Source organism: Vigna umbellata, chromosome 4, assembly GCF_029865625.1.
Source record: "Vigna umbellata cultivar VRB3 chromosome 4, Vumbellata_1.0, whole genome shotgun sequence".
Classification (NCBI taxonomy): Eukaryota; Viridiplantae; Streptophyta; class Magnoliopsida; order Fabales; family Fabaceae; genus Vigna; species Vigna umbellata.
The window spans coordinates 23,968,338-23,981,533 of NC_142168.1; positions in this window are offsets into that span (position 1 = coordinate 23,968,338).

A 13,196-nucleotide genomic window follows, 5' to 3' on the forward strand; every position below is an offset into this window, starting at 1 on the left:
CCCCAATTGAAAAAATCAGAAACACTTGCCGTTAAACAATTTGCCTTTATAAAGAGTTGAGTCATTGACAACTTGTCGTTTAATAGCCAGTGTTTCTGATTTTTTTCAGTTGGGGCTACAGTAGGGATGACAGAAAAAATGTTGGAGTGAGAGAGATGAAAGAGAAAGGGTTGAGAGAAATGAGGGAGGTGAGCAAGGGTTTGTTTTTTTTTTAGTTTTGAGAATGAAAAGTACTAAAATACCCTTAACCTTAAAACTTAGAATCCATGATATATAAGGGTATTTTTGTCTACTAAAACCAGGTACACATTGTTAAAATGTACCAACTGAAAAACAGGCGTATGCACGTTAGCAAACCCCTAAAATATAAATTTAATTTTTATTTTTATTTTTTTGTGGATAATGGATACCCGCGAATACAAATAATATGATACTGAACCTGATCCGTTTATAGGTGAGTTTTAAAATATCTACAAATATTAATTATTCGTCACAGATTTTTTCCGCAGATATCCATAGATACAATCATCCCTAATCACAGTAAGACCTTCAAAAATCGAGTATTAAATGTGGTTGAGTATTTTAAATACTGGTATTCTATTATTTTATTTCAAAAATATCAATAGTATAAATAAAATTTTCTAATAAAGAGTTTCATTGTCTAAGAAGTTTTATCTCTCTAAAACTTCTTTAAAATCTCCTTTGTCTTTTCTCTACAAATTTTAACTCATTATTCATTTATCGGAAGATCAAAGATTGCTTGAGGGTTCCTTATAGCAAGATCTTCATTTCTAACCGATTGATTTCAGTTATAAAATAAGTTGATTTCTACCATTTTCCTTAAATTTTTGGTGTCTTTCCATGTAGGGATTTTCTTCACTCTTTTGGCGTCTGAGTCTTCTTTAAGACTATCTCTTGGTCATTGATACTGAGGGTATACTCTGATCAAATTGTCATGAATTATAGGAGCAAATAGAAATCTTAGAGCTATAGGAGGAATTTTAGAGTTCTTAGAATCGTCGAGAGTTAACCAAGTAAGAAAAGCTAGTTTAGCTTATTTGGATTGGTATAGATGTTGTATTTGATGTTTGTATGATGATGTGATGATTGATTTATGGAATTTGGTATGCTGAGTTGCTTTTAAAAGTGGTGTGTTAAATTGAAAACTTATGCATGTTGGTGTGTAGTTTGTTTGTTGATGTGAAAAGTTGTTTATTAATTTGTTTGGGAAGGTAGTTTAGTAAATTGATCATGTGTTTGATGGGCTCTTGTGAATATTGATCTATGATTTGTTATATTAAATTATAATATGTTAATTTCTTTGTATAGTAGCTTATTATTGCTTTGTGTTGTCTGTTTCTGTGTGCTATAATATCTTTGGCAATTATCACCATTTGGTGTGAGTAAAAAATGTCATAGGTGATAACCTGCCTTTGATGGAGCTGAAAGATACCATCGAGTGATACATAGGATGTAGTATATAGACATATATATATATATATATATATATATAAATGTGGATATACACATAACAATTTAACTCTTTTGAGATATTATGTGTTTAGGAGGTTTTGTAAATATGTTTTTATTGTTATAGTTATTATTTTGGATAATTTTAATGGTAAATTATCGGTTTCTTAACTACGTGTTATGTAATATCAAAATATATAATATTTTGTTTATTAAATTAATTATTTTTTAAAATTAAAAAAGATAAAATTAAATAAAGATCTTATTCTTATATAAGGCTTTACTATTAGAAGAAAATTTGTAAGGCAATTTATGTAACGTTCGAGATTATATATATATATATATATATATATATATATATATATATATATATATATATATATATATATATATATATATAATATAACAGTGCACATTTTTAATATAAGAGAACAGTTAGAATAAGATTGTAAATAAGGTATTAAGGTTACAGTCATCCAAAACTTAGTCATAATTTAAAACTTAAACACATTAGAGTGTTTCAAAATGAATAGGAACAACTAGAAATCCTAACGAGACTAAGCTGTAACATCATCTCCCTCAAAAGCCTGCTCCAGAGGTACCTCATCCACCTCTGCTCACATCCAAGTGGATGATCATTACAACAGAAACACGACACAAACAATACACAAACACAAACAGAAGGGTGAGCTAGATATACAAAAATCATGTTATAACAATTACACACAACATGCAAGTTTAATTCAAAGTTAATAAACCATACAACACCACTTGTTACACTTTACACTTGACTCGTCCGGACTTAGAATGATTGTCGAGCTATGGCGGATCATGCACTCGTGGTGGCCTCTACTGCTTTGCAAAGTCATTGCCAATGGGTTTCACCCTACCACACTCACGAGGTTAGTCCTTTATCACTCATCTTGGGCCATACTGGAAGCACCCAACACTAGGACCTCCTGCTACTACTCACGACATGATTTAATCCTCTCTACTTGAAAATGATTGACCATTGTAGTTTCAGGATAACCCCCAAGACTGAGCTACCATGCAAATCATTCTAAAACATACCAAGGGCACCACCATGAATTCTCTCCTTGAGGAGTATGGAATTACGTCCAATAACCACACTTTGTTACATTCAACCACCAAACATGTCTCATACATTCACATACTTTCAATATAATAACATTACCACCAACATACTATGCATTCCAATCATTCCACACACTTAATCCAACCAAAAAGAGAAATATGGACTCAAAGGATTCGCAGAGCGCATCCTACTCGCAAGGTGAGACAAGAGAATCTCACACAACGCACTCCTTAATTCGCTATGCGAATTAACTCGGTGAGGCTATAGGCCTCAGGTCTTCTCGCATAGCGCACCCAGGTCGCTATGTGAGGGCTTAAACAGAGAGGACACCCCCAAACCTCTTCGCTTTGTGCTCCTCTAGCCTTTTGAATTAAAATGGCAGTGACTCCAGGCCACCACCAGTCACACAGCGACTAGATTCGCTATGCGAATCACCAGACAGAGAGAAGCACTCTCCAGTCATTCGCACAACGCACCAGCTCGCATAGCGAATGACCCAGACAATGAGCACTCTCTATAGGGACTCGCTATGCAAGACACCTCGCATAGCGACTCTGCATCATCTGCAGAACGCAAATTCTGCAGAATCATGCACTCACACCAACCCTTACCATTTCTAGGCCTTTTCTCCAATTTTTAACATCCCTAATTCTTGTTTTACACCTAATTAGACTTATCTAGATGTTCCTAATCCTTCCTACTACACTTCTAAAGGGATTACACTCAACTTTTTACTCCTCACCATCAATTTCCACAACTTGAAGATCTCAAACCCAATTCTAACACTTTGCACATACTAGGACCACTTTGGTGACTCAAACAAGTCACAATACACTTGCCAACACTGCCCCAATAGCCCAAATGCATTATGGACATCCAACGCTCAAAATCACTATCTCACTTCCTCTCAACAGTTCCACAACACTAGTATTTCACTATGTTTCTGCCAAATCTAGGTTATAACAACCTTATACTCAAAATACTACTAACATAAACAATTTCCACAGTCCAACGCATCCAATATACTTTATTAACATCACCTCATAGGTTCACGGATTCAACACTTCAGCGTACGCAAATTAAACTGCCAAAATTAAATAACATCTCAAACAACATATCAGTTCAAATTTCAGCACACATACACTAAAAAAATCAGAAGAATGTCTAGCTCCCCTTACCTCGGAGTTGAACAGCACAACTCACTGGAATGCCTAGCAGTACCTCGAGTTGTGAGAACTCAAGAAAATCCTATAGAACACCACATTGGTGATAGGAACATCTCTTAGAGCTAGAATGGAGTGGAAAAATGCAAAAAGATGAAAGCACAAGACACATGCAATCAGCAAAAATTTCATGTGCTAGGTTCAAGAACAAAGAAGAGGCTACATGTAAGGACTTACCAGCCTAAGACCCGAAATGAATCGGTCTGTTTCGAAGCCCTCTACGTTGCGGACGTTTGGGCGCCACCTGATCTGAGATCCACTGGTTAAGTGAAGAGGAGTGGAAGAGAGAAGACAAAGATATGGTAGAGAAAAGACAAAGAAAAGAGGGAGAACTGAGTTCTAGAGAGATAATAGAGTTTGGTTAATGAACAGAATATCATGAAAATGAGATTTTAAATGAAAATTTTCTGATTTCATTAACTTAATTACCCTATTAACTTTCTAATTCATTTTCAGGTTCTTACAATTTAAAATAGACAAATTTCACTGAATATCTTGGAAGATCATTACAGTATTTTCATTAATAGTTTTTTTTTTTTAAAAGTTTGAAGAAACTAAATGTTTTAGAAATACATCATGAAAGAGATTATTTGTGACACAAGCCGTTCTTTCAATTTAACAATATTCTTTTTCTTTAAAAGACAATATCTTCGAAATGAAAACACAAATTCTCATATAAAGTCAAACATATCTTTAAATAAAATTTGTTTAAAACATAAATTAAATAAATTAAGAAAGTATAAAAATATGACTTTCTCAACTTATCATTAAAAAAAATTGAGTATGTTATTTATTAAAAGAAAACTATGAGAATCATAAATAGGAGGTAGAAAAAATAATTTAAAAAAATTATAAAAAATTATTGTTGGCCGACTCCATCACTTTTAAGATTTTTTTTATCTCACTTCAATATATAATTATATCTATACATAATATTCTTCGTTAAAATATTCTCAAATTGAAAACAAAATTCAAAGTTGGCATCCATATATAACGTTAGTTACATATGTTTATCACATTAAACTATTGTTTGGGTATGCGAAAGGTGAAAATTTCTTCAAGATCCATTTGCTACGGAAATATCTGGGATGTATTCATGTGTACCGTGAAGATAGAAACGGCAAAAAAAATTCGCGGATAAAAATTGTAATCGATAGTTGTTAGATGCGATTATATCAGTTGGTAAGAGATTTGATATTATATTATTTATACTTTTATATATTTATTATTTAAAAAATTAAAATTAAAATTTAATTTATATTTTATTAAGTTACATTTAATTAAAATAAAATTTATATTATATTATATTTTATATTTTTTTATTATATTTTAAAAACTTATAAAATATATTTTTTAAATATTTGTAAGTAATATCGGATACTTACATATTTTAAAAACCTTATTATTATTTTTTAAATGAATATAGATGAATATGAGAATGAATATTTTTATTAAAGATAGGATAAGAGATATATCTTATTTATGCTTGATTTTACCTGTTATCAATTTTAGTGAGAAAAGATACTATATTTCTAATGAGAGAAGATGCTCCACAAATTATATATGGTAGAATAATGATATTATAATTGAAAATATTATGATAGACTTAATAATTCTAGTTTATGTAAATATCAAATTTATAATTAATTTAAAAAAATATACATTATTTTGTTTCAATCCATTTTTAAGAATAAAATTACGAAAAAAAATTAAAACGAATAATATTTTAAGTATAATTATTGATTCTAATGATATTATTTAATTTAATTTGATATAAAAGAAATTTAATAAAGGTGGATATATGAAGATAATGTGTAATAAATATGGAAATTTTTTGGTAGTTTAATATCTTCCTCTTATCATTTTTCAACAGAAGTTCAATTCTGATAACGTAATGTGTGGTAGCATGCATGTATTTTTGTGTTAGTGATGACTTTAAAAGGGTTTTTAATACGGAACAATAATAAAAAAAACTGAAATGAGTTAGGTATTATTTAATAAGTGTCAGCTTTTCTTACAAAATTCAAATTTTTATTAAATAGGTAATATTAGTTTTGGAAAAAAGAAATTAGATTTTTTTTCTTTTATAAATATTTACAGAAAAACTCCTTGAAGATCTCGGCCTTTCGAGGTGCTTCCTTAAAGATATAGCATTTTAAAAAAAAAAATCATTATTGGTTAAGTGTCAACATTAATTTAGGAAATGTTTGTACGTTTTTTTTTTTTGAATTAAAGATTTCTGTATTTAGTTTTGATAGAAATTTAGATATGGAAAAATGTTGAAGTGTTTCAAGAAATACTTTTCAATGAAATAACCTTTTTAATGCATTACTTTGAAACTTTTGCTACTTTTAGTATTTTTTTTGAATAAGGAAACTTTGTGAAAAAAACATCAACTTCACGTCAGCATTCTCTTACTGTCAAAGCTAATAGATAAATACTTCATGAAAAAAAAGATGAAAATATCAACATAATCATCTATAAGAGATAAACCCAGACCACGTTATATACAACTCTTGTAATTTGAAAAAAGTTTAATTAGAGAATATCAGATTATCGTATGTTAACTATTTTTGAAAACATAAAACATAAAAGGAAAAACTATGTGCATAAAAGTATATATATGCATTATAAATTTGTATTTGTGCATAAAAGTTTGAGAATTCATATTTATTTTAATCATTTTTAATATTAAAACTAGTATTTATTTTCAAATATAAAATCTATGTACATTAAACACTAGTGCAGAAAAGACCTTTAACGTCACCCTTTAGACGTCTGATCCTCGAATATCCAACGTAAAAAAAATGAATGGTGACATTTTTCGTAAATAAAACAACTATTTAGACGTCGGCTATGGCGGGACCCGACATCTAAAGACTCATATACGTCGGCTCCCCCAAATAGACGCCAAAACTAAACGAAAAAATTAAAAAAAAATTATTCTATTTAGACGTCTGTTATGGGGGGAACCAACTTCTAAAGTCATTTAGATGTCTGTCATTGGGGGAATCGACGTCTAAATACACAACCCAGAAATTTAAAAAGTCACTTTTTGACTCCATTTAGACGTCTGATCCCGCCACTCCGACTTCTAAAGTCATTTAGGCGTCTGTTATTAAGGGAACTTTTGATGTCTAAATACGCAGCCTAAGAATTTAAAAAATCACTTTTTGACTCCATTTAGACGTATGTTATGAGGGTAACCGACTTCTAAAGCCCTTTAGACGTATGTTATGGGGAACCGACTTTTAAATGTCGGCATTAAAACACCGCGAACGCGAGACAACAGTTACACACACTCATTGTTCATCATCTTCGTCGCGTTTTCTCTCTACGGGTTATGTTTTTCAGGTTCGTTTTCTCACTTTTGCACCGTTTTAAATTAATTTTACTCCGATTACATCACCCTTTGATGTATTATCTTTCATTTGAATCGATTAAAATGCGTTTTCGTTGGGTTTTGATGCAGTTATTCTCGTGTCCTTGGGCGGCGTTCTTCGGCGACGATTTCTTGCGTTTTGCACTCTCCAATTCCCTCCACTAAGCTTTTAAAACCATCCAATAAAAAAAATGTACAATATATTCTCTTCAACTAAAATATAAAGTTGTAAACTCGAATCACCATGAGTCAGGAGCAACCTCAGAGACGTCTGACCTGTATGGATCAGACGTCTATATAGATGTCTAACCTATATAGTTCCGACGTCTATATAGACGTCTGACCTATATAGTTCCGACGTTTATATAGACGTCTAACCTATAGTGTCCGACATCCATTAACGTCACCCATATAGACGTCGGACAAAGATCAAACGTTAAAAGCCCAAAATAATAGACGTCTAAAGTCTTTTCTGCATTAGTGAAAGTATATATATAAGTATTATAATAAGAAAAAGAATGAGACAGATAATTTTATACTGATTTGATTCTAACGAAAGAAATTTTGTATTGGTTTGATTCTAATGAACAAATTAAGTAATGGTTTCAAACAATTATATCTATTTTATTTAAAGTATTAGAAAATAGCAACATGTATAACACAATTTGTATTTGTAGAATCATTTTGATAATAAAAGATTAATTTTTATGTCATAATAAGCATCTTCAAATATATTAAAAGTTGATTTTACTCATCATTATTTAAGTAAGGAATTATTGGTATAAACCCAAAAAGAATATCACATTGATTATTAGGCTTTTCATAAACCCTATCAAAATAAGTAAAATACATATAGATACCTATTATGTGGTAGGGTCCATACATGTTAACAACATAGATGTTGGTTTTGGACAACCATAAATATTTTCCACTTGGAACACCAACATTTTTTAAATAAAAATAATTTGATGTATGGCTCTTTGTTAAACAATAGAAAGGTGTAGTGAATGAATTTTTAGGATAAAAGAAAACATTTTTCAAAGATTTTTGTTTCTTTGAAAAGCAATATCCAATTCAACTCTATCCTTTATCCTTTACACACTTTTGAGAATTAAAAAGGTATCCAAGTTGGATTTTTTCATTGCAAACTTTGTAAGAGTTTTCTCAAGAAATTCAACTTTGTTTTTAAAGTTCTTGTAATCTTTATAATAAAAAATTTCAACTTAAAAGGTTGAATTACAATTACAATAAGAGTTGTTATAAATAATATCCAAAATTTTCCAAATGAGAATCCAAATTCTTGTTTTCCTTTTTTAATTGATTCAATCTATTTTTCAAATCTATATAATCCATATTGAATTTTTGTTTACTTCTTCATGTAATTCTTCAAATGCATTAAGCAATTCATCATACTTTGCTTGAATTGTAGAGTTAAAAGTACTTGTCTTGCTTTCTTGGGACTCAACATCAACTTTGAAGCATGTGTTGACATCTTTGTTGTTGTTCTGCTTTCTAAACTATTATGATTGGGCTCTTCAATGCTCTCTTGAGCTTTTTCCAAAGTTTCCCACACTTCTTTTGCATTTTTTCATGTAGAAACTTTGTAGAATTTCTCCATGATGAGTGCTGATGAGATTATGTATCTAGCTATATCACTATATTGCTTTTTCTTGTTCTCATACTCAATCCAAAAGTTGAAATCTTTTTCAACCTACACATTTTCAATGGTATGCATAGGAATATATGGTCCATTTATCACAAGATCCCACACACCTTTGTCAATTGACTCAAGAAATATTTTCATTTTAATTTTTTAAAATGGATAATTTTCTCCAAAAAATAAGGGTGTTCTATTTATGGATGCCACTTCAGCAAATGTTTGAGAAATATTATTCATAACAAGATCCTTTAATCGATTAATTTTTGAAAAACCAGCTCTTGTGCCAAATGTTAAAGTAGATACAATCCATTAACTAAGAAATGGGCTGATTTTGTTCTTTTTCAAAAACTGGTTTCTTTTGCTGTTTCAAAACAATTTTGAAAACTTTCTTTTAATCAATTAACAAGATTAGTATGAAATGCATTACTAAGATTCAAATCAATCACAAAGAAAGATAAGAAAAAGATTTATAATAAGAAAAAGAGCAAGACACAAGGATTTTTATATTGATTCGATACTAACAAATCTACATCCAATTTTTCTAACAACCTTAGCTAGAAATTCTACTAAAGATCAAAAGTTTTAGATTTTAAGTGCACCTACATAATCATATAGCCAAGAGAAAACTCCTTCAATCTTTAATCTTCTTGAATAAACACATTTTCTGTAAAGATAGAATGCTCAAAACTCTCTCACACCATTATGTTGGACTTAGGATATCAAAGTGTTGAAATGAAATGAGAGAAGATGCAAGATTTAGAGGAAAACTAAGTAATTGTCAAGATTAATAGATTATATTAGTGACTTAATCGATTAATATGTCTTAGCCACATTTTTTTAAAACTTACTGGATTAATCGTTATGCAAGTGACTTAATCGATTAAAATTGTCAAGTTTTACATTTATCTATTAAATTTGATTAAGATCATGCTTGGATTAAGACTAATCAATTATTATGTGATTAAGAGTGTTTTTCTTGGCTTTACAAACATGCTAAAACACACACTAAGACTAATGTCAATCTATCTAAACAAAAACCTCTCATAGCACTTGGACATAATAGAAAAGAACTAATTAATTTTTCTTCTTGACGTAATAACAATTAAAACATTAGTTATCACTAACGGAAACTGGGCCATTTATGTAATTAATTTAACGTTTGTTCACAAAACATTTAAATTGAAAAATGTATGAAAGTATTTTTGTAATTAAAAGTAAAAATATTTGTTAGACCCTAGGACATCCAATGTAAATTTTGAATTTACTCTTACACGTAGTTTCTTTTGCCTCACTTCTCTTTGTAATTTTGGAATTTTGTATTTCTTCTTAAGAAGTGAATATAATGACCTCTTTTATGACTTCATTGATGATCCAAAGGCTTTGTTATTTCATTTTTGTGAGTGATTTTGCGTTTGAAGTTTTTTGTTATATTAAATTATGATTTAGAGTACTCCATTGAGGTTAATAATTTAAACCTCAATTTTATTTTCAAAATTTGAAACCATATACATCGGATATGGATAGACTTGACATAAATTTGCATTGGACATTGCATGGTTTAATGTAAATTTTGAACGCATTCTCCCTAACTTTTATGCATTTACTTATGTTTGTTATGTCTAGGTCCAACGTAAATGTGAAGTTTTTATCCAATGTAAGTTTATGTCACCCGCATCCATGTCAAAGAACTACCTAACGTAAAAAGCATATTATGCACTAGTATACATTCTTAAAAAGTATGAGAAATCTTAGAAAGCAAAACTATTAGAAATAGTAATACATTTTATCCATATTATGAGAATCCAAAGAACCATCTAAGGGCTATTGAGAGAAAAACATTTCAACCACATATGCTTATATCAATGATCAACAATAATCTCAATCAACAAAATAGTTGTTATAAGCTCAACATATAATGACTCATTGATATGATGGTAAGATGCAAAGCTAGTAATGTAATTCTAACGACCCCCTCTAAAGATACCTTCACAAGATGATGACATACTTCTTAGCCATGGAACAAGCACATTAAAGAAGAGTTAGAGTCATCCATGCAAGGTGAAGCAAAACTTTTTCTCTTAGGTTATCATGAAGTACCTCTAGTAGATTAGGAGTATTTAGACCTTTTAGGAAGGATCATGTAAGAGGTTGTTATCACAAGATGTGTGTTTGGGACATTCTCTAGCAGCACTATCCATATTCACTTTAACTCATCCTATGTTAAGTATCTTCCAAATAACTTGTATTCTTTTCAGGATCTTGTTTGAATGTCAAAGAACTTCAAAATAGATAATTCATTAATGTAATTATTCATAAAAAATTTAGATGAATTACCATTTTGATATGTTGAAGGATTTGTCATAACAAGATGCAAGCTTTGCTTAAACCTAGCATGACTTTGCATCCTTAACAATATTCAATCAATATAAGTAACCTCACCAATACAAATCTCTCTCACAAGAGGACTGCCGACCAAGTTGATGAACTACAAAAATATGATTCATAGTAATAGAAATTGAACTTGGAAAAAGTTATTGAAGTGATGACCAAAATTTAATAGCTATTGGATAGCCAAAGAAAATGTGTGTAATACTTTCCTCTTGTTTGCAAAGTGTAAACATATGTATCATATATGAATACCTTTGACTTGCGTGTCTTTATACGAAGGAATTTTGTTATGCAAAAGCTTCCATAACATTGGGGTTTTGGTAGAAGGAATAAACTTTATCCACACCAATTTTTTGGACATATACACACCCACCTAATCAATGAACACACTATAAAGATGATCTAATTTAAATTTCAATATCAAACACATTATGCATATATATCAAATATACAAATCATAGTTTAATGATATGATCATCATCACATAATCCAAGTTATACGAGTGTATTGTTATTAACATGAGAAGTTATTTAACAACATTTCTGATGAACAACGAAAAAATGAAACTTAATCACATTTCAAATGCACTGTGTAGTTACCATATGACACTTTATAAAAGAATCCAACATATTAATCATATCTTACCAAAGACTAACAATTTCCCTAGGCTAGGATAGTTTATGCACCTACTAGAAAAGCTTCATGCACAAAGCTCTTTAGATTTTACCACATGATATTTTTATCTACATTATCAAATCATCAATAAAACAAATATATCTTCTTTATTTATTGAGGTAACATGCTTAATATCACCTCCTAAGACCAAATGTTATTGCAAGTGTCCATACTTATCAAAAGTCACTCACACTATAATGTGTTGTCTCTTGTTACACACACCTACAAGGGACACCTATAAAAAGCTACATATCATAAAGGCATCACATTTTATATAACTCATCTCATACATAAATGCTACATATCTATAAAGGATCATACACCAACTAAGAACCACCCACAAATAACCCATATCGTTGAAGATAAGACGATTTTATAGTATATAAGTGGGTGCAAGCCTTATCTTACAAGTCAGTTTTGTTAGGTTGAGTTAGACTTAAAATTCACTTCTTAACATGATATCAAAGCCATGAGTTAAAATCCATCCTAACAAGATTTGTTGTTTGTTGGACCTATCATTTCACTTGATATTGGACCACTATCGAACCACTCATTAATGTATAGTCTCACGCTCGAGATGTTTATACCTTCGCCAAGGGTGTGTGTTGGGGATTCCACATCGACTAGAGATAAGACAATTTTAAAATATATAAGTTGATACAAACCTCATTTTATAAGTCAATTTTGTATGGTTGAGTTATGTTTAAAGTTCATTTCTTAACGCATCATATAAACATCATCATGCATATAATTCATTAAGAATATATATTAACACATTCATCATACATAAATAATACATTAACATTTTTCTTGAGCGAGTTGGTCTCACTAAACGACCTTATTTTCAACCTTATTTTCCTTAATCAAGAATAAACTTCTTTGGTTAAGTAATGTTATACTACTTTAAGTGAGATATCTCTTAAAGTTAGAAATAAATATGGCTCTTTCTCATTTAAGTTTCCATCCACATTTAAATATTTAAAAAATACACAACGTAAATATGACTCTTTTTTTATGTTAGACCTATTACATTTAATGTAAACAATTTAGTCGAGAAAAAATATTAATATTTTTATTATACTTACTACATTGTGCTATATGTTAAAAGACATAAAAATAATAGGGGTTAGATGGGTAAAAATTTCAGCGAAAAATATGTTTCCTCTCCATTATCGCACATTGATATGTTTAATAAGAGTTAAACTCGTACCAACATATGCCACTACATAATAAAGTATTATAAAATATATGGTTCAATAATTTAAAAATAAAAGAACCTTAATAATCCGGAAGTTATTATTT